General features: G+C 37.3%; 1 pseudogene; it reads right to left on the bottom strand.

Moving 5' to 3' along the window:
* Positions 1–2,880: 2,880 nt before the first annotated feature.
* On the bottom strand, positions 2,881–4,052 carry LOC110574226 (annotated as a pseudogene).
* Positions 4,053–19,447: the final 15,395 nt, after the last annotated feature.

The raw sequence follows: 19,447 nt of genomic DNA, 5'->3' as shown, positions 1-19,447 counted from the left end.
TCTTTTTAATTAAATAAACTTGTATCAAAAATTGTCACTTTGCTTTAAAGAAGCACAATTAGCTTGCTCTGAGGGAGCAAACAGCACAGGAAAATGAAATATTTCTGCTCCTTTATATGTTTCCAAAAATGAGAGAGGCGTAAGATGTAGTAGTAATACATTTGACGTTCAAGGGATTTTAAATAGCTTTTGAGCAAATCAAGCACAAAGTAGCATTACTTATACAAAAAAAGTCATTTAAAACAAGCTCTGTTTTAAATGACTTTTTATGGAATGTGGTTTAAAATCATGTCTATTGCAAATATATCTTCAGAGTATTGGGCCGGAGACTGAAAGGTAAGTAAGCTGATAGTTCAATATAATAACTGTAAATTTGGAGGTGCATTGTTTCACCCCACAAGGGCATGATTTGGTAAAGCATCATACACAACATAACATACGTAGGCCTGGATGACTTCATAAATTTCCAAAAGTGCAGTTATTTGAATTTATTTCTATTTTTTTTAAAGATTTTATTTATTTAACAGAGAGAGACACAGCGAGAGAGGGAACACAAGCAGGGGGAGTGGGAGAGAGAGAAGCAGGCTTCCCATGGAGCAGGGACCCCAACATGGGGCTCGATCCCAGGACCCTGGGATCATGACCTGAGCCGAAGGCAGACGTTTAACAACTGAGCCACCCAGGCATGCATGAATCTATTTCTATTTAACTTAACTACAGTCTCTCCCCAAACTCAGCTTGGTAATGCTCTGGCCCCTCTAAGACAAAAGGGAAAAAATCGCTGTCATCTATCATCTATCTGTCTATCTATCTATCTATCTATCTATCATCTATCATCTATCATCTATCTACTATCTATATATCTATCATCTATCAGCTATCAATCAATCTATCATCTATCTAAATATCTGAATCCAAGTGGCTAAATCAAGTGTTTCAAGATCCAGATATCAGGTTCATATTGCTTCTTAACTCCTAATTATCCTTCAGTTTACTTTTTCATCCTACATATTTTAAATAATGTTTTGTATATTAATCATATTTTCTATATTCTATATTTGACATCTTGGGCAACTTGGGGACCCAGAGAGGGACTGCCCCTCCCAAGTTATCTAGTTCCATCAAGATAGCAAACATCTTGCCTGTGAGCACACCTATGATATGCAAACCAACCAAGCAGAGCCCATACCTCCAATCCTCTCCTTTTTCAAATTTCACATACCAAGCCAGTAGTCTCCCTACCCTAAATCACCCCAGAGGCAAGTACCAGACAACCAGGGACCACCTCTGTAGCCCAGAGTCCACAGAAATTTTTGACTATCCAATCCTAAACTTAAGCAGTGTACTTACTCTGTCTCACTCATTCCTTCCCTTAAAACCCAAATAAAGGCTCTGGTCCATTATTTTCTCTTTTCTCCTTCTGCCTCCTAACTGACCCAAGTGCTTCATCTTGTGGCCTGGCAAGCCATGGAATGCCCCTTTCTCTTGAGAACTGTAGATAATAAACTCTTTTTAATAGCAGTTTTCTGATCTGTGGGCCTCGCCATACCTGATCTAAACAAATTCTGGGGACATTTTCATACCCTTTGGCACCCATTCCCATTGTAGACTCTTGGCCTGTCTCTAGCCCCCTTTTTCCTATTCTTAAAGAGCTTTCTGACTCTGGACCCTGGCTACTGCTCTTTGGTGTAGGCTACTACCCTTCTTCTCATGAGGTCCCCTCTTGTAAAACTCCTATCCCAGAGGAGTTCCTTGAACTAACAGGCAATTAGACATCCTCCTGCCCCCGGCTTTTGGGGTAAAGGTGCTCCATCCTGCCAGGCATAACCCAATCTCCACTTCTCCCTCAGGGGTGGAGTTGAGTTTAGTTGTGATGTGCTTCTCGGCTGCACCATACCTAGGCTCTGCTGTTGTCTCTAACCACAACTAGCTTTACTTACTGCACTAATCGCAACCTCAGATCCCAGTTCTCCCATGAAGTCAAGAGCCTTCTGCCCAATTGTCCAGGCTTGTTTTCGCTATTTCTTATATATCTCCTCCACCATCCCCACCCAACCATCTTTTGACTACCTAGTCAAAGTTGTACCTGTCCTTCAGTCTTCTATGACATCTCCAATATTACCCTCTTCTTTGCATTTGATTATATTTAGTTGAACATTTTATCATTTGTTGTCTTTTTCTATTTCATGTGCTTGAAATTTGGACAGAGGACTTGAGCATATGTGCTAATTCTATGACTTACAAGCTGTGTTAGGCTGCTTGGACATCCATAACAAAATACCACAGGCTGGGTGACTTAAACAACAGACATTTATTTTCTCACAGTTCTAGAGGCTAGAAATCCCAGATCAAGGTCAGGTAGGGTTGTTTCCTAGTGAGGACTCTTCCTGGCTTGTAAAGAACCACCTCTCACAGAACCTTCATATGGTCTTTTTTTTTTTTTTAAGATTTTATTTATTTATTTGGGAGAGAGAGCATAAGAGGGGGGGAGGGTCAGAGGGAGAAGTAGAATCCCTGCTGAGCAGGGAGCCGGATGTGGGACTCGATCCTGGGACTCCAGGATCATGACCTGAGCTGAAGGCAGTCCCTTAACCAACTGAGCCACCCAGGCGCCCCCGCCCCTCTATTTGTTTTAAAAATTTTATTTATTTATTTAAGAGAGAGAATGAGAGAGAGATCATATGGTCTTCCCATTCATGTGGAAAGAGAGAAAGAGAGAAAGACAAAGAGTTCTCTGGCATCTGTTCTTTTTTTTTAGTTTATTCATTTAACTTTTAAAACACTACTATAGTTGAATATTAAAACAAAAACAATGGCAAGTAGTGAGCTATCATTATAGTCCTTCACTCACTCACTACTGCATATAAAATGCCAGCAGTGTTATTCACTGGCCCCATTAAGAGGTCTGACATGAACACCACCCCTGGGATGATGTTCATTATCCTCATAGTCTTCCCCATTGTAATGGTGACATCTTTCCTGATTTGGAGTAAAGTCCATGAGTTCTACCTGGTCCATTCCATCAGTCTCTTCTACTTCCTTCCTCTAAGGTAGGAGTTTTCCAGCAAAGAGAGTTTATCAGGAGAGAGAAAGCCATTCTCAGGAAAGTTTAGCTTAAATTCGATGATTAGGCGACTCTTCTCATATGGTCTATGATAAATGGGCATGCCTTCGTTTAGCACACACACTTGATATCTCCTCTCCATGCTTGACAATTTGACCTGGATGAGAGGTGATGATGATGGTTTGGTTGTCAAGAGTAGACACTGGCATTTGAAAGCTGCACAGTGCTTCAACTAGCTGTATGTCCACATATGAGAAAAGGTCTTCTCCTTGCCCAGTAAAAACAGCATGGTCCTTCTGATCTAAAACAATGATAATATCTCCTGGTTCCTGTCCTGGTTCTTGGTCTCATTCACCATGGAATGTTATCTTCTGGCCATATGCCTTTGTCAATATGAATTCCTAGAATCTTCTCTCGTACTGTCTTCTTTCCATTGCAGCTTTTATATCTATCTTTGGGACTGATCCGTTCCCCATGGCCCTGGCACTCCATGCACACAGATTGAATTTGCTGAACCATTCCAGGTCCTATCTGATGAATTCTTGTTTGCATTCCAGTACCTCGGCAATTGGGACCACATTCGACTGCTCCTTTCTTACCACCTCGGCCTTCACATTTATCACATATCACATTCTTTTACAGAGTTAGTTTTCTTGTTGCACCATTATATAAATCTTCTAAGGTTACTAAGAGCTGATGCTTACTCCTCCTCCAAAAAACATATCAAAGATGTCCATGGGGGAGTCAAACCACCACAAGCTCCACCTTCTTTAATTGCCCGTTTTCCTCCTTTGTCATACAACTCCCTTTTCTTTGCATCAGAGAGCACTTCATAAGCTTGAGAAATCCGTTTAAACTTCTCTCCTTCATTTCGATTCTTATCAGGGTGGTACTTCAAGGCCAGTTCCCTATAGGCCTTTTTCAATTCTTCCTGCGTGGCATTAGGTTTGACCCCCAAAACATCATATTAAGTGGTTTCTTTCACCATTTTCTACAGCCAGTGAGAGGGCTGAGGCCAGTGTGGGGGAGCAGGAAGGAGCATATTGCTGGGCACACCAAGCGTTCTGGAAATTTCCTCTGGCATCTGTTCTTATAAGGAGACCAATTTCACCAGATCAGGGCCCCACCCTATGACCTCACTTAACCTAATCACTTTCCTAGAGACCTCATATCCAAATACAGATATTCTCTGGGGCTTCAACATATGAAATCTAAGGGGACACAAACCAAGTTACTAGAACAATTACTTTATATATGAAAAGGAGGACACCCCAAAGATACAGATTAGTGAAAAGAAGGGCCATATGCACCCCAATGTTCATAGCAGGAATGTCCACAGTAGCCAAACTGTGGAAAGAGCCGAGATGCCCTTCAACAGATGAATGGATAAAGAAGATGTGGTCCATATATACAATGGAATATTACTCAGCCATCAGAAAGGATGAATACCCAACTTTCACATCAGCATGGATGGGACTGGAGGAGATTATGCTAAGTGAAGTAAGTCAAGCAGAGAAAGTCAATTATCATATGGTTTCACTTACTTGTGGAACGTAAGGAATAGCATGGAGGACATTAGGAGAAGGAAGGGAAAAATGAAGGGGGGCAGGAATCAGAGGGGGAGATGAACCATGAGAGACTATGGACTCCAAGAAACAAACTGAGGGTTTTAGAGGGGAGGGGGGTTGGAGGATAGGTTAGCCTGGTGATGGGTATCAAGGAGGGCATGTACTACATGGAGCACTGGGTGTTATATGCAAACAATGAATCATGGAACACTACATCAAAAAGTAATGATGTATTGTATGGTGACTAACATAACATAATAAAAAAAAAAAGAAAAGAAAAGGAGGGTAATACTGCTCAGAATTTCTTTCTTTTTCTTTTTTAAAGATTTTATTTAATTATTTGACAGAGAGAGAGATAGAGAGAGCAGGAACACAAGCAAGGGGAGTGAGAGAGGGAGAAGCAGGCTTCCCACTGAGGAGCGAGCCCGATGTGGGCTCGATCCCGGGACCCTGGGATCATGACCTGAGCCGAAGGCAGACGCTTAACGACTGAGCCACCCAGGCGCCCTTCAGAATTTCTTTCCAAAGCCTACCAAAGGGCTGAACCATGTTAAGTGTTCAAAATTTAAATTTTAAATAAACAATTTTATTCTGTGTATTTATTAAATTGAGATAGCAGAACAAGAAGCAAATTTATATCATCTGAGATTTTGGAGTTAACTTTTCTGGTTTTTAGTGTTGGATATTGTCTACTAGAAAGACTTCACATTTTTGCAGCTGGTTCTTTCCATTGCTACTACACACAGGATGAAATAGTTTATGGTGTCAAATTCTCTTTCTCTCTAAAATGGAATTTTTAAGAATATTTCAGAGGAAATCATCTTGTTCATCATATTGTCAACCTAGCTTCACACTCCATCATGAAAATCCCAGAATTCAAACTGTATATGGACAGGCCATTTACAATTACACATCATGATTATAGAAGCCAGTTTTGTTCCATTTGGAATTTGGGACTCTTTTTTAGTAAGTTCCACACTGTCCCTTCCAGGTCCATTAGACTTTGTGTCTTAGACTCTTTTCCCAAAGAAACACAAATTCCTTTTGGTGAGTATTAGGTAAAAAATTCAAATCAGGGTAAAATTTCCTGCTCAGGAAGTGCTCCCTAGCACTTCAAGTTAGTCATTCAGCCCACCCTGGTTCCTAAATCATGGATCCTTTGAAAAAAATTTCCTAGGTGCTGCCACCAGTTATTACACACACTTCCTTTGATTTACCCCTAAATTTCTCTTTGTTCTCACCTTCTTTCTGCTTTATTCCTAGTTGTCATCATGCCTGAAGCAAAACATGTATTTTCTTCTTTAAGAATTCTCTCATCTGGATTACTTTTCTCAGTTAATGGAATCGATTTTGATTCCTTCTACTTTCACATCTCTCACAGGTAATTGATCACTGAATCATGATGATTCTCTCTCTTAAACTTCTGAATTCGTTCATCCATTTAACAAGCATTTATTGAGAACTTTTTATGTGCCAGGTTATAGGAATTTGATGGTGAATGAGATTGGCCCAGTCCCCACCCTCATTGGTTTTATAGTCTAGTGGGCAATGAATTTTCACTCCCTGGGAAAGTGCTGGGCTGAACTCACCATAGAGGGGATATCAGGGCACAGAGAGTACAGAGGGAATAGAAAGTACAAAGTCCTAAGGGCAAAAGAACAGTGTTTAATAGTGAAATGAAACCAACTTCAGCAAGTAGAACTGCCTTCTAAATGGTTCCCTCACCTCTAACTAATCTTCTATTTGCTAATAAGCCTTTCTTTCTAAACACAGACTTATTACATCCTCATTCACCTACAGAATAGCTAAACTCAGCATATCATATATAACCCTGGGTGAGATACCTCTAGTCATCCCACATTACTTGGGAAATGCCCAAATAAAAATAACACTTTAAACTTCCATGAATTTCCTCTTCCTCCAATATTTGTTCAACTGATGAACTCATTTTAGACTCAGTTTTAATGCCATCACTATGAAAACTTTCCTAACCCTTCAATTTCTCAAAATTAACCGATTTTTTTGTTTGATTTTGTAGCTTGTCACAAGCACCTGTGACTGCCTCTTTGGCTAGACTATATGTTTTTCTTTTTTTTTCTTTTTTAAAATTTTTTTTAAAGATTTTATTTATTTATTTGACACAGAGAGAGCGAGAGAGAGAGAGGAATCACAAGTAGGCAGGGTGGCAGGGAGCAGCAGAGGGAGAAGCAGGCTCCCCAGTGATCAAGGAGCCCGATGTGGGACTCGATCCCAGGACCCTGGGATCATGACCTGAGCCGAAGACAGACGCTTAACGACTGAGCCACCCAGGCGCCCCGACTATATGTTTTTCAAGCCATTGGACTATTTTATTTTTATTGTTTTTCTAGCTCTGAGAATGGTGCCTAGCATATCAGAGGTGTTCAGTAAATATATACTAAAATAAGTTATTAAAGAGTGAATTCAACTCTCTTCTCCTCAATGGGTTCAATGCACTTGACCCCTTTTTGTTTGATTTTCCTCCTTCCCATTTTTAGAGATCATTTATCCATTAAATGCAAAATTTGCATTTAACCAAGAAACCTCTTTAACAAAGGTTCGACTACTTGTGAAGTGCACTGTTCAGTTAATAGGAGAATGACCAATCTTTAATAAAGTTGGACTTACAATGACATACATTTCCCTATGCAGGTAATGACATCCTGATATTGATTCTCAAAATAAAAAATAATACTGTCATTTGACTTTTCCAGTTGCTGCTTTCTTAAAATTTGTTCCCTACTAAGTAGCTTAATACATATTTGAATAAATAAGTGTAATGTTTAGTTTGCTTCAGTAGAAGTATTGACCAACAAATTTGCAGCTCAAAATGTAAGGATCACTGTAACAAAATATTTATCATTAGCAAACAAAGAGTAATCTGAAGTTTTCCATGTTTCAGGATCTCCTGCATTCAAACTACCTATCTAGGAATTTATAATACAGGAAAAAAAAAAACCCACCCTGTGTATTGTTCTCTATACGAAGGATGCTGTTTCACAGGTGTGAATTTGCTTATGTTGTTTTCTCTACTTAAAATACCCTTCCCATTCTCATTCTTTTAAAGAACCACTCTTTAAGAACCAGCTTTACTATTGCCTCGTCCATGTACAATTGCCCAAGCCTCCTGACAGGGTTAGAGTAAGTATCCACAAAACCCTGTTTTTATCTTTATCAGATCACATTCCATATTATATTGAAATTATCTTTTTACCATCTATTTTTTCCAATTGAGTGAAAACTCTTCAAAGAAAGGAAACATGCTTTGTTGATTTATTTTATTCCAGTGTTCCTGACACACAGTAGATACTCAGTCAATGTTTATTAACTTTATTGAAATTTGATGCATAATATATTTAATATACCAAATATACTTTCAGGGCTGGCACTAGGCAGAATGTGAAGTTTGTTTGTGGCATTCTTCTGCTATAATGTCCTTTCCTAACTTTTAGTGTATAGTCCCCTGTCTTCATGGTTTTCCAGTAGGCTTCGTTCATTGAGAGAATTGAGAGAATATGTCTTATAGTAGTTAACACTAAGTTGTTAATAAGGAATATAACAAAAGAATGAATTTTGTAATTTTAGGAACCAAGACACCTGAATAGGGGAAATCTATCTGGTGGGCATGAGACTTTCTAGTTCTGGTTAAATGATGCTAAGTAAGCCACTACTTCTGGTTGCTTTTTGCTGCTACATTTAAGTAACTTTGGAACTTCACAAATTAATTCACTGTGAATTCTTCCCACATGATCAAAGTTTCCATATGACCAAATCCAATTTGGAGAAATTCTGGCTAAAAATAATTAAAAGTTCCTTTTAATTGAGCTAACTAAAATTTCTGTGGTGTGTCCATCAGGAATTTGACATTTTGATTTCTTGATCTATTCAATGTTTACTCTTTAGGATACTGGTTAATTACCACAGAGATTTCTGCCCCAGCTCTGTAAACTAAACTCCCAGCATAGTAACTAGATTTGTGCACATTAGTATGCCATTTGAAGACGTTTCCAATCTGGCTTCTCATTATCTTCTCAGTCTACTCACCACATATTCTCTTTTCAAGTCACATAAGACTGTTTCTAAAGCACCAAACCACTGTGTATTTTCACAACTCTACAACTTAACTCAGTAGTTTGCTTTCTCTGGATTTATCTTCTCTTGCTTATCTCTTTTCAAAATTCGGACTTATCTTTCAGTGCCACTTCTCCTGGGAAAATAGTTATTGATTCTCAAAGGAAAGTTGCCTAGTGTAGGAAAATTCTGAGTTAAGTGTACCTGATGACATTAATAAAATGAATTGCTCCTTGTCTCCCAGCACTCTTATCTAGATTATAGAATTTATTACAATGCTATAGCTTTCTGTATCCTTGTCTGTATCACCCATTGGGTATGAATTCTTTAAGATAAAGGATTGTATCTTCCACATACTTTTTTTTTTTCTTCTTAGCCCATTTCAGTTCCTAGCAACCTATAGCAGTTTGCCTCAATGGAGGCTTGTAGTAATAAATAAAGTCAGTAAATTAATGAACCAGCATATGCTGGACACTAAAATCAGGTTACATATTTAGAACAGATACTTCTTTTTGAGCTAAAGAACTGCATTAGTCTTGGTTTTTTGTTTATATTAATTGTATTAGCAAAGTGAATTGTACATATTACTATAACCATAGAATGATGCTGATCATCCAAGCCAGAGTCTCAATGGCAGTAGAGAAAATTGAGGGATTAAATGGATGGTTGATTGGTTGACCTAAGGATTCCTTAACCTCTAAAAATAAATGATACCTATGATATTCATTGCTAGCTTATGCAGAAGCTTATAGGCAAAGTAGATGCTGGCCATGGTGCTGAAGAGTTAAATTCCATGTGATGATCTCAGCCATATGGTCTAACACAACATCATAAAACTTAAATCAGTGCCAGTCTAGGGCAAGTTTAATTTATTTCATAGATAATATTTTAACATCTGCCTTTATATAACAACACTTATCATTTCTAACTAGTATTTCTCAATACTGAGAAGATTGAAGTAAATCATTCCTGAATCTTTTCATTTTTCTGTAGGGATTTAAAATGTTAGTGTAGTTATCCATCATACTCTTATCACAATTCCTTGTGGAAGTACTGTATATGACTTCATAAAATTAAGGCTTTGTCAAGCAAATCATGATACAAGTACCAATAAGCACTCATGAGAGGCAGGAACTTCATTGAAGAAAATTAGATTTACTGTGTAGATTGATATTCATCTTCAAATTTACTTATTGGACAATTTTTACTTTCAGACATAGTTTTAATACTTACAGTAAGAAGTGAGGAAAGCTGCCTAGTGTAGGAAAATTCTGAGTTAAGTGTACGTGATGACATTAATCTTGAGATCTATTTTTCTATTATGTTAGCTTTACTTGTGGATAAATACTTTTTAAAAATATTTTATTTATTTATTTGAGAGAGAGAGAGAACAGAGGGAGAGTGAGAAGGAGAAGCAGACTCCCAGCTGAGCAGAGAGCCTGATGTGAGACTCGATCCCAGGACCCTGAGATCATGACCTGACCCGCAAGCAGATGCTTAACTGACTGAACCACCCAGGAGCCTCAGTGGATGGGTATTTTTATATGGGCATGTAGCTTAGGCCTAAATGGAACTGCAATGTGGAAGTAGTGAAATGTCACTATATATTTCTTCCAAAGTCTGTTTATGTGAAGGTCATTGGATAACATTATCCAAATATAGAGAACAAATAAAGGGATAAATCTTTAAACATTGTTGCTAAAACATGAAAAAATATTTTTTAAAGATTTTATCTATCCATTTGAGACACACACACACACACACACAGAAAGCATTAACTGGGGAAGGGGCAGGGGGAGAGAGAGAGAAGCAGACTCTCCACTGAGCAGGGAGCCCGACATGGGGCTCAATCCCAGGACCTCAGGATCATGACCTGAGCCGAAAGTAGACATTAACCAATTGAGCCAAAGACATTTTTAAAGAGACTATCTAAAGCCACATTTTAAGGTTTTTTTTTTTGTTTGTTGTTGTTTTTCTGTATTTTTGTCTTACTTATCTCACATTATTGCTGAAAGAGTGAATTGAAATAATGAATATAAACACATTTTATAAACTAAACTTCCTATGCAAATGCAAAATTTTGTTATTACTTTTTCAAGTTGGGTCTGGATTCTAAGGCTTTTCACCTTTTATCCTACTCTTCAAACTAGAATACATAAAATCTGGGTGGTATGTGAAGACCTTCTCAGGGAAAAAAAAAATCTGAAAAAAATCAAAGGAATAGATGTTCAGATCTTTGACTTTGATATATACTTGTTCTCAAAACTGATCTGCCTGACAAAGCACCTTTCCTACCTTCCTTTATGCAGTTGTCCTTTTCTCACTTTCCAATCTATATATCCTATTTAAGATAATATAATGATTCAGTTTTCTGGAGGGTAAAAAATCTCTATGGCTCCAATCAGTAGGACAATTTGAAATATTAATATGATATTGAGTAAATGGTTGCTTCTGGGTAACAGCTACATCTGCAAATAAAATTTCCACTTCTTTGCTTTCAACAAAATAGAAGGAAGATTAAAAAAATACTAGCTGATATATAATTAAAATAATTTTTGGCAATAGGTCATATAGGATTTTTGACATAAACAATAATAACTATAAATAAATATATAGATATAGTGTAATAAAACTTCCATTCCCATACCATGAGAACTATTTCTCAGTGTCTACACCTATTAAAACAAATTGTAATAGAATTTATGATCAGCCCTGTTTCATTTTAGTAGTAAATGGTTTATCTACACATACATTAAGTAATTGAAATATATATATATTCTTTATAATTATTATTTTATTTTAATTCCGGTACAGCTAACATAAAGTGTTATATTAGTTTCAGATGTACAATATAGTGATTCAACAATTCCATACATCAGCCACCAGTGCTCAGCATAAGTGCCTAGTTCCTGAATGCAAGAACTGAAACCATAAAAATCCTAGAAAAGAGCACAGGCAGTAATATCTCTGACATTGATTGTAGCAACATTCTTTCCAGATATGTCTCCTGAGGCAAGGGAAATAAAAGCAAAAAGAAACTATTGGGACTATATCAAAATAAAAAGCTTCTGCATAGTGAAGGAAACAATCAACAAAATAAAAAGCAACCTGCTGAATGGGAGAAGATATTTGCAAAGGACATATTTGATAAAGGGTTAGTATCCAAAATACATAAAGAACTTACACAACTGAATACCCCCTCAAATAATAATCCAATTAAAAAATGGGCAGAAGAAATGAACAGACATTCTCCAAAGGAGAATTCAGATGGCCAATATACTCATGAAAAAACGCTTACATTACTCATCATCAGGGAACTGCAAATCAAAACTATAATATTACCTTACACCAGTCAGAATGGCTAAAATAAAAAACACAAGAAACAATAACTGTTGGCAAGGATGTGGAGAAAAAGGAACCCTTGCACTGTTAGTGGCAAAAAAAGTTTTAAAATTGAGTAGTATGAGTTCTCCAGTTTTGTTCTTTGTCTTAAAGATTGTTTTGACAACTCTAATGTCCTTGGATTTTCATGTACATGTAAAATCAGCTTATAAATTTATATATAAAAAGCCTTCTGGGATTTTTAAATTTCATTATGTTATGTTAATAACCAAACATTACATCATTAGTTTTTGGTGTAGTGTTCCATGATTCATTGCTTGAATATAACACCCAGTGCTCAACTCAGTACATGCCCTCTTTAATGCCCATCACCAGGCTAACCCATTCCCTCACCCCCTTCCCCTCTAGAACCCTCAGTTTGTTTCTCAGAGTCCATAGTCCCTCATGGTTTGTCTCCCCCTCCATTTCGCCCCCTTCATTTTTCCGTTCCTACTATCTTTTTTTATCATATAATGAATTATTTGTTTCAGAGGTACAGGTCTGTGATTCAACAGTCTTACACAATTCACAGTGCTCACCATAGCAAATACCCTCCCCAGTGTCTATCACCCAGCCACCCCATCACTCCCACCCCCCACCACTCCAGCAACTCTCAGTTTATTTCCTGAAATTCAGAATTCCTCTTATCAGTGAGATCATATGATACATGTCTTTCTCTGATTGACTTATTTCACCCAGCATAATACCCTCCAGTTCCATCCACGTCTTTGCAAATGGCAAGATCTCATTCCTTTTGATGGCTGCATAATATTCCATTATATATATATACCACATCTTCTTTATCCATTCATCTGTCGATGGACATCTTGGCTCTTTCCATAGTTTGGCTATTGTGGGCATTGCTGCTATAAACATCGGGGTGCACGTACCCCTTCGGATCCCTACATTTGTATCTTTGGGTAAATACCCACCAGTGCAATTGCTGGGTCATATGGTAGCTCTATTTTCAACTTTTTGAGGAACATCCACACTCTTCTCCAGAGTGCCTGCACCAGCTTGCATTCCCACCAACAGTGTAGGAGGATTCCCCATTCTCCGCATCCCCGCCAACATCTGTCGTTTCCTGACTTGTTAATTTTAGCCATTCTGACTGGTGTGAGGTGATATCTCATTGAGGTTTTGATTTGGATTACCCTGATGCCGAGCGATGTTGAGCACCTTTTCATGTGTCTCTTGGCCATTTGGATGTCTTCTTTGGAAAAATGTCTGTTCATGTCTTCTGCCCATTTCTTGATTGGATCATTTGTTCTTTGGGTGTTGAGTTTCATAAGTTCTTTATAGATTTTGGATGCTAGCCCTTTATTTGATATGTCATTTGCAAATATCTTCTCCCATTCTGTCAGTTGTCTTTTGGTTTTGTCGACTGTTTCTTTTGTTGTGCAAAAGCTTTTTATCCTGATGAAGTCCCAATAGTTCATTTTGCCCCTTGCTTCCCTTGCCTTTGGCGATGTTTCTAGGAAGAAGTTGCTGAGGCTGAGGTCGAAGAGGTTGCTACCTGTGTTCTCCTTTAGGATTTTGATGGACTCCTGTCTCACGTTTAGGTCTTTCAACCATTTGGAGTCTATTTTTGTGTGTGGTGTAAGGAAATGGTCCAGTTTCATTCTTCTGCATGTGGCTGTCCAATTTTCCCAACAACACTTGTTGAAGAGACTGTCTTTTTCCACTGGACATTCTCTCCTGCTTTGTCGAAGATCAGTTGACCATAGAGTTGAGGGACCACTTCTGGGCTCTCTATTCTGTTTCATTGATCTATGTGTCTGTTTTTGTGCCAGTACCATACTGTCTTGATAATTACAGCTTTGTAATAGAGCTTGAAGTCTGGAATTGTGATGCCACCAGCTTTGCTTTCCTTTTTCAACATTCCTCTGGCTATTCGGGGTCTTTTCTGGTTCCATACAAATTTTAGGATTATTTGTTCCATTTCTTTGAAAAAAGTGGATGGTATTTTGATAGGGATTGCATTAAATATGTAGATTGCTCTAGGTAGCATTGACACCTTCACAATATTTATTCTTCCAAACCATGAGCATGGAACATTTTTCCATTTCTTTGTGTCTTCCTCAATTTCTTTCATGAGTATTTTATGGTTTTCTGAGTATAGATTCTTTGCCTCTTTGCTTAGATTTATGCCTAGGTAATTATGGTTTTGGGTGCAATTGTAAATGGGATCGACTCCTTAATTTCTCTCTTCTGTCTTGTTGTTGGTGTATAGGAATGCCACTGATTTCTGTGCATTGATTTTATATCCTGCCACTTTACAGGATTCCTGTATGAGTTCTAGCAGTTTTGGGGTGGAGTTTTTGGGTTTTCCACATAAAGTATCATATCATATGCAAAGAGTGAGAATTTGACTTCTTCTTTGCCAATTTGGATGCCTTTTATTTCTTTTTGTTGTCTCATTGCTGTGGCTACGACTTCTAATACTATGTTGAATAGCAGTGGTGATAGTGGACATCCCTGCCGTGGTCCTGACCTTAGGGGGAAAGCTCTCAGGTTTTCCCCATTGAGAAGGATACTCGCTGTAGGTTTTTCATAGATGGCTTTTATGATCTTGAGGTATGTACCCTCTATCCCTATACTCTGAAGAGTTTTGATCAAGAAAGGATGCTGTACTTTGTCAAATGCTTTTTCTGCATCTCTTGAGAGGATCATATGGTTCTTGGTCTTTCTTTTGTTAATGTATTGTATCACATTGATTGATTTGCAGATGTGGAACCAACCTTGAAGCCCAGGGATGAATCCCACTTGGTCGTGGTCAATAATCCTTTTAATGTACTGTTGGATCCTATTGGCTAGTATTTTGGTGAGAATTTTTTCATCCATGTTCATCAAGGATATTGGTCTGTAATTCTCCTTTTGGATGGGGTCTTTGTCTGGTTTGGGGATCAAGGTAATGGTGGTCTCATAAAACAAGTTTGGAAGTTTTCCTTCCATTTCTATTTTTGGAAACAGTTTCAGAAGAATAGGTATTAATTCTTCTTGAAATATTTGGTAGAATTCCCCTGAGAAGCCATCTGGCCCTGGGCTCTAGTTTGTTGGGAGATTTGTGATGACTGCTTCAATTTCCTTAGTGGTTATAGGTCTGTTCAGGTTTTCTATTTCTTCCTGGTTCAGTTTTGGTAGTTGATACATCTCTAGGAATGCATCCATTTCTTCCAGATTATCTAATTTGCTGGCATACAGTTGCACATAATATGTTCTTATAACTGTTTGTATTTCTTTGGTGTTGGTTGTGATCTGTTCTTTTTCATTCATGATTTTATTTACTTGGGTCATTTCTCTTTTCTTTTTGATAAGTCTGGCCAGGAGTTTATCAATCTTATTAATTCAAAGAACCAGCTCCTAGTTTTGTTGATCTGTTCTACTGTTCTTTTGGTTTCTATTTCATGGATTTCTGCTCTGATCTTTATTATTTGTCTTCTCCTGCTGGGTTTAAGCTTTATTTGCCGTTCTTCTCCAGCTCCTTTAGGTGTAGGAATACGTTGTGCATTTGAGACCTTTCTTGTTTCTTGAGAAAGGCTTGTATTGCTATATACTTTCCTCTTAGGACTACCTTTGCTGCATCCCAAAGATTTTCAACAGTTGTGTTTTCATTTGCATTGGTTTCCATGAATTTTTTAAATTCTTCTTTAATTTCCTGGTTGACCCATTCATTCTTTAGTAGGATGCTCTTTAGCCTCCATGTATTTGAGTTCTTTCCAACTTTCCTCTTGTGATTGAATTCTAGTTTCAAAGCATTGTGGTCTGAAAATATGAAGGGACTCATCCCAATCTTTTGGTACCATTTGAGACCTGATTTGTGACCTAGGATGTGATCTATTCTGGAGAATGTTCCATGGGCACTAGAGAAGAATGTCTATTCCATTACTTGGGATGGAATGTTCTGAATATATCTGTGAAGTCCATTTGGTCCAGTGTGTCATTTAAAGTCTTTATTTCCTTGTTGATCTTTTGCTTAGATGATCTGTCCATTTCAGTGTGGGGGGTGTTAAAGTCCCCCACTATTATTTATTGTTGTTGCTGTGTTTCTTTGCTTTTGTTATTAATTGCCTTATATAATTGGCTGCTCCCATGTTAGGGGCAGAGAGATTTACAATTGTTAGATCTTCTTGTTGGAGAGACCCTCTAAGTATGATATAGTGTCCTTCCTCATCTCTTATTACAGTCTTTGGTTTAAAATCTAATTTGTCTGATATAAGGATTGCCACCCCAGCTTTCTTTTGGTGTCCATTAGCATGGTAAATGGTTTTCCACCCCCTCACTTTCATTCTGGAGGTGTCTTTGGGTCTAAAATGAGTCTCTTGCAGATGACTATCGATGGGTCTTTTTTTTTCCTCCAATCTGATAGCCCGTGTCTTTTGATTGGGGCATTTAGCCCATTTACATTCAGGGTAACTACTGGAAGATATGAATTTAGTGCCATTGTATTGCCTGTCAGGTGACTGTTACTGTATATTGTCTGTGTTCCTTTCTGGTCTATGTTACTTTTAGGCTCTCTCTTTGCTTAGAGGACCCCTTTCAATATTTCTTGTAGGGATGGTTTCGTGTTTGCAAATTCCTTTAGAGTTTGTTTGTCCTGGGAGCTTTTTATCTCTCCTATTTTCAATGACAGCCTAGCTGGATATAGTATTCTTGGCTGCATATTTTTCTCATTTAGTGCTCTGAATGTATCCTGCCAGTCCTTTCTGGCCTGCCAGGTCTCTGTGGATAGGTCTGTTGTCAGTCTAATGTTTCCAGCATTGTAGGTTACAGATCTCTTGTCCCGAGCTGCTTTCAGGATTTACTCTTTGTCTCTGAGACTCATAAGTTTTACTATTAGATGTCGGGGTGTGGATCTATTTTTATTGATTTTGAGGGGGGTTCTCTGTGCCTCCTGGATTCTGATGCCTGTTTCCTTCCCCAAATTAGGGAAGTTCTCTGCCATTATTTGCTCCAATATACCTTCTGCCCCTCTCTTTCTTCTTCTTCTGGGATCCCAATTATTCTAATGTTGTTTCATCTTGTGGTATCACTTATCTCTCGAATTCTGCCCTCGTGATCCAGTAGTTGTTTATCTCTTTTTCTCAGCTTCTTTATTTTCCATCATTTGGTCTTCTATATCACTAATTCTCTCCCTGCCTCATTTATCCTAGCAGTTAGAGCCTCCATTTTTTATTGCACTTCATTAATAGCCTTTTTGATTTTGACTTGGTTAGATTTTAGTTCTTTTATTTCTCCAGAAATTGTTTCTCTAATATCGTCCATGCTTTCTTCAAGCCCAGCTAGTATCTTTAAAATCATCATTCTGAATTCTAGTTCCAACATCTTACTAATGTCCGTATTGAGTAGGTCCCTGGCAGTAGGTACTGCCACTTCTTTTTTTTTGTTTCCATCTTGTCATTTTGTCTGGATGAGAATAGATGAATGAGAGAACAAAATGCTAACAGGGTAACAATGACCCCAGAAAAATATACAGTAAACAAATCAGAAGGGACCTGAAACCAGGAGAAAAGAAAGGGAAAGAAAGAAAAAAGAAAAAGAAAAAGATAAAAAAACAAAGAAACAAATAAACAAACAAACAAAAAAAACAGAATATGATCAAATATGATCAGGCTGGTGCATAGATCAGTGCCACACACTAGATTTTGAGCATAATTGGCCTGTTAGAAGAAAGTGCCTCCCAAATTTTAAAAAAAGAAAAACATATATGTACAAAAATATGGGTAAATACAATGAAGGGATGGAATATGAGTGTAAAGATGAAAATTATAAAAGATTTTATAAAAGAAATTGATATGAAAAGAAGTTGGTTGAAAATAGAAAGAAGAGGATTAAAAAAAAAAAGTGAGAGAATGTGATCAGGCAGGAGAGTAGAACAAAACCATACACTAGAGATTTAGGGTATATTTTGGTCTGTTAAGAAGAAACTGTATCCCAAAATTTTAAAGAGAGAACAACTTATATATATATACCAAAAATAAGGTTAACTACTATGAAGGGATAGAATATGACTCTAAAAATGAAAAATAAAATAGATTTTTAAAAAAGGGATTGATAAGATATTGGTTGAAAAATGGAAAAGAAATTCAAAAAGAAAAAAAAGAAAATTAAAAAAATTAACTTTGAAAGACTAAAGAATCAAGGGAAAAAAGCCATGAATTCTATGTGACCGAGAGAGAGAGAGAGAGAAAGAACCATCAGGCAGAGGGAGAGGGAGAAGCAGATTCCCTGTCAAGCAGAGAGCCAGACATGGGGCTCGATCCCAGGAGCCGCCCAACCAACTGAGCCACCCAGTCACCCCTACCCCTAACTTTTTAATGTTTTTTGAGGCTATTGTAAGTGGTGTTATTTAAAATATTTTCCTAATTATTCATTGCTACCACATAGAAATGGTGTTGATTTTTGTATATTGACTTTGTATTATGCAAAATTGCTAAAACAGCTTATTAATTCTAGTAGTTTTCTAATAGATACTTTGGGAGTTTTTAATGCACATAATCCTGTCATCTGCAAATACAATTTTTCCTTTTTCCATGTTAATGATTTTTTCTTTTGTCTTATTGTACAAGCTACATCTCCAGTATAAAGTTCAATAGAAGTGATTAGAACGAACATCTTTGTTTTGTTCCCAATCTTAGGGGAAATGCATTCACTATTTCACTATTAGGTGTAATATTAACTGTGAACTTTTTGTAGATGTCTTTTATAAGGTTGCAGATGTTTTCTTCTGTTATTATGTTGGTGAAGGGTTTTTTTTTTAATCATGAATGTGTGAAATGCTTTTTCCGCATCTACTGAAACAATCATAATACTTTTCTTCTTTGATTTGTTGATGTGGTGAGTTATATTGAGTACTTTTCAAATGTTAAAGAAACTTTGTATTCTGGTGCTAAATCCATTTTATCATGGTGTTTTGTCCTTTTTATCTAGTGCTGGATTTAATTTGCTAATTTTTGCTAAGGAATTTTGCATCTATGTTCATATTGGTCTGCAGTTTTTGTTTCTTTTGTCTTTGTCTTCTTTGGTTTTAGTATCAGGGTAATACTAGCCTCATAAAACCAGCTGCTAAGTGTCCCCACCTCTTCTTTTTTTTAAACTTTTTTACAATATTCATAGTATTTATTTTAATTTTTTAAAATTTAGATGGTTTTTATTTTACAGTATAATACTTTCATGAGGTTTAACTTTATTATTTTTATTTTATTTAAAATCAATTAATTAACACATAGTGTATTATTAGTTTCACAGGTAGAGTTTAGTGATTCATCAGTTGCATGTAACACCCAGTGCTCATTACATCAAGTGCCCCCCTTAATGCCAGTCACCTGGTAATCCCATCCCCCCA

This window comes from Neomonachus schauinslandi, chromosome 6 (assembly GCF_002201575.2).
Source record: "Neomonachus schauinslandi chromosome 6, ASM220157v2, whole genome shotgun sequence".
Lineage (NCBI taxonomy): Eukaryota > Metazoa > Chordata > Mammalia > Carnivora > Phocidae > Neomonachus > Neomonachus schauinslandi.
Note: the sequence above shows the minus strand (reverse complement) of the source record. Positions and strands in the feature narration are given on the sequence as shown.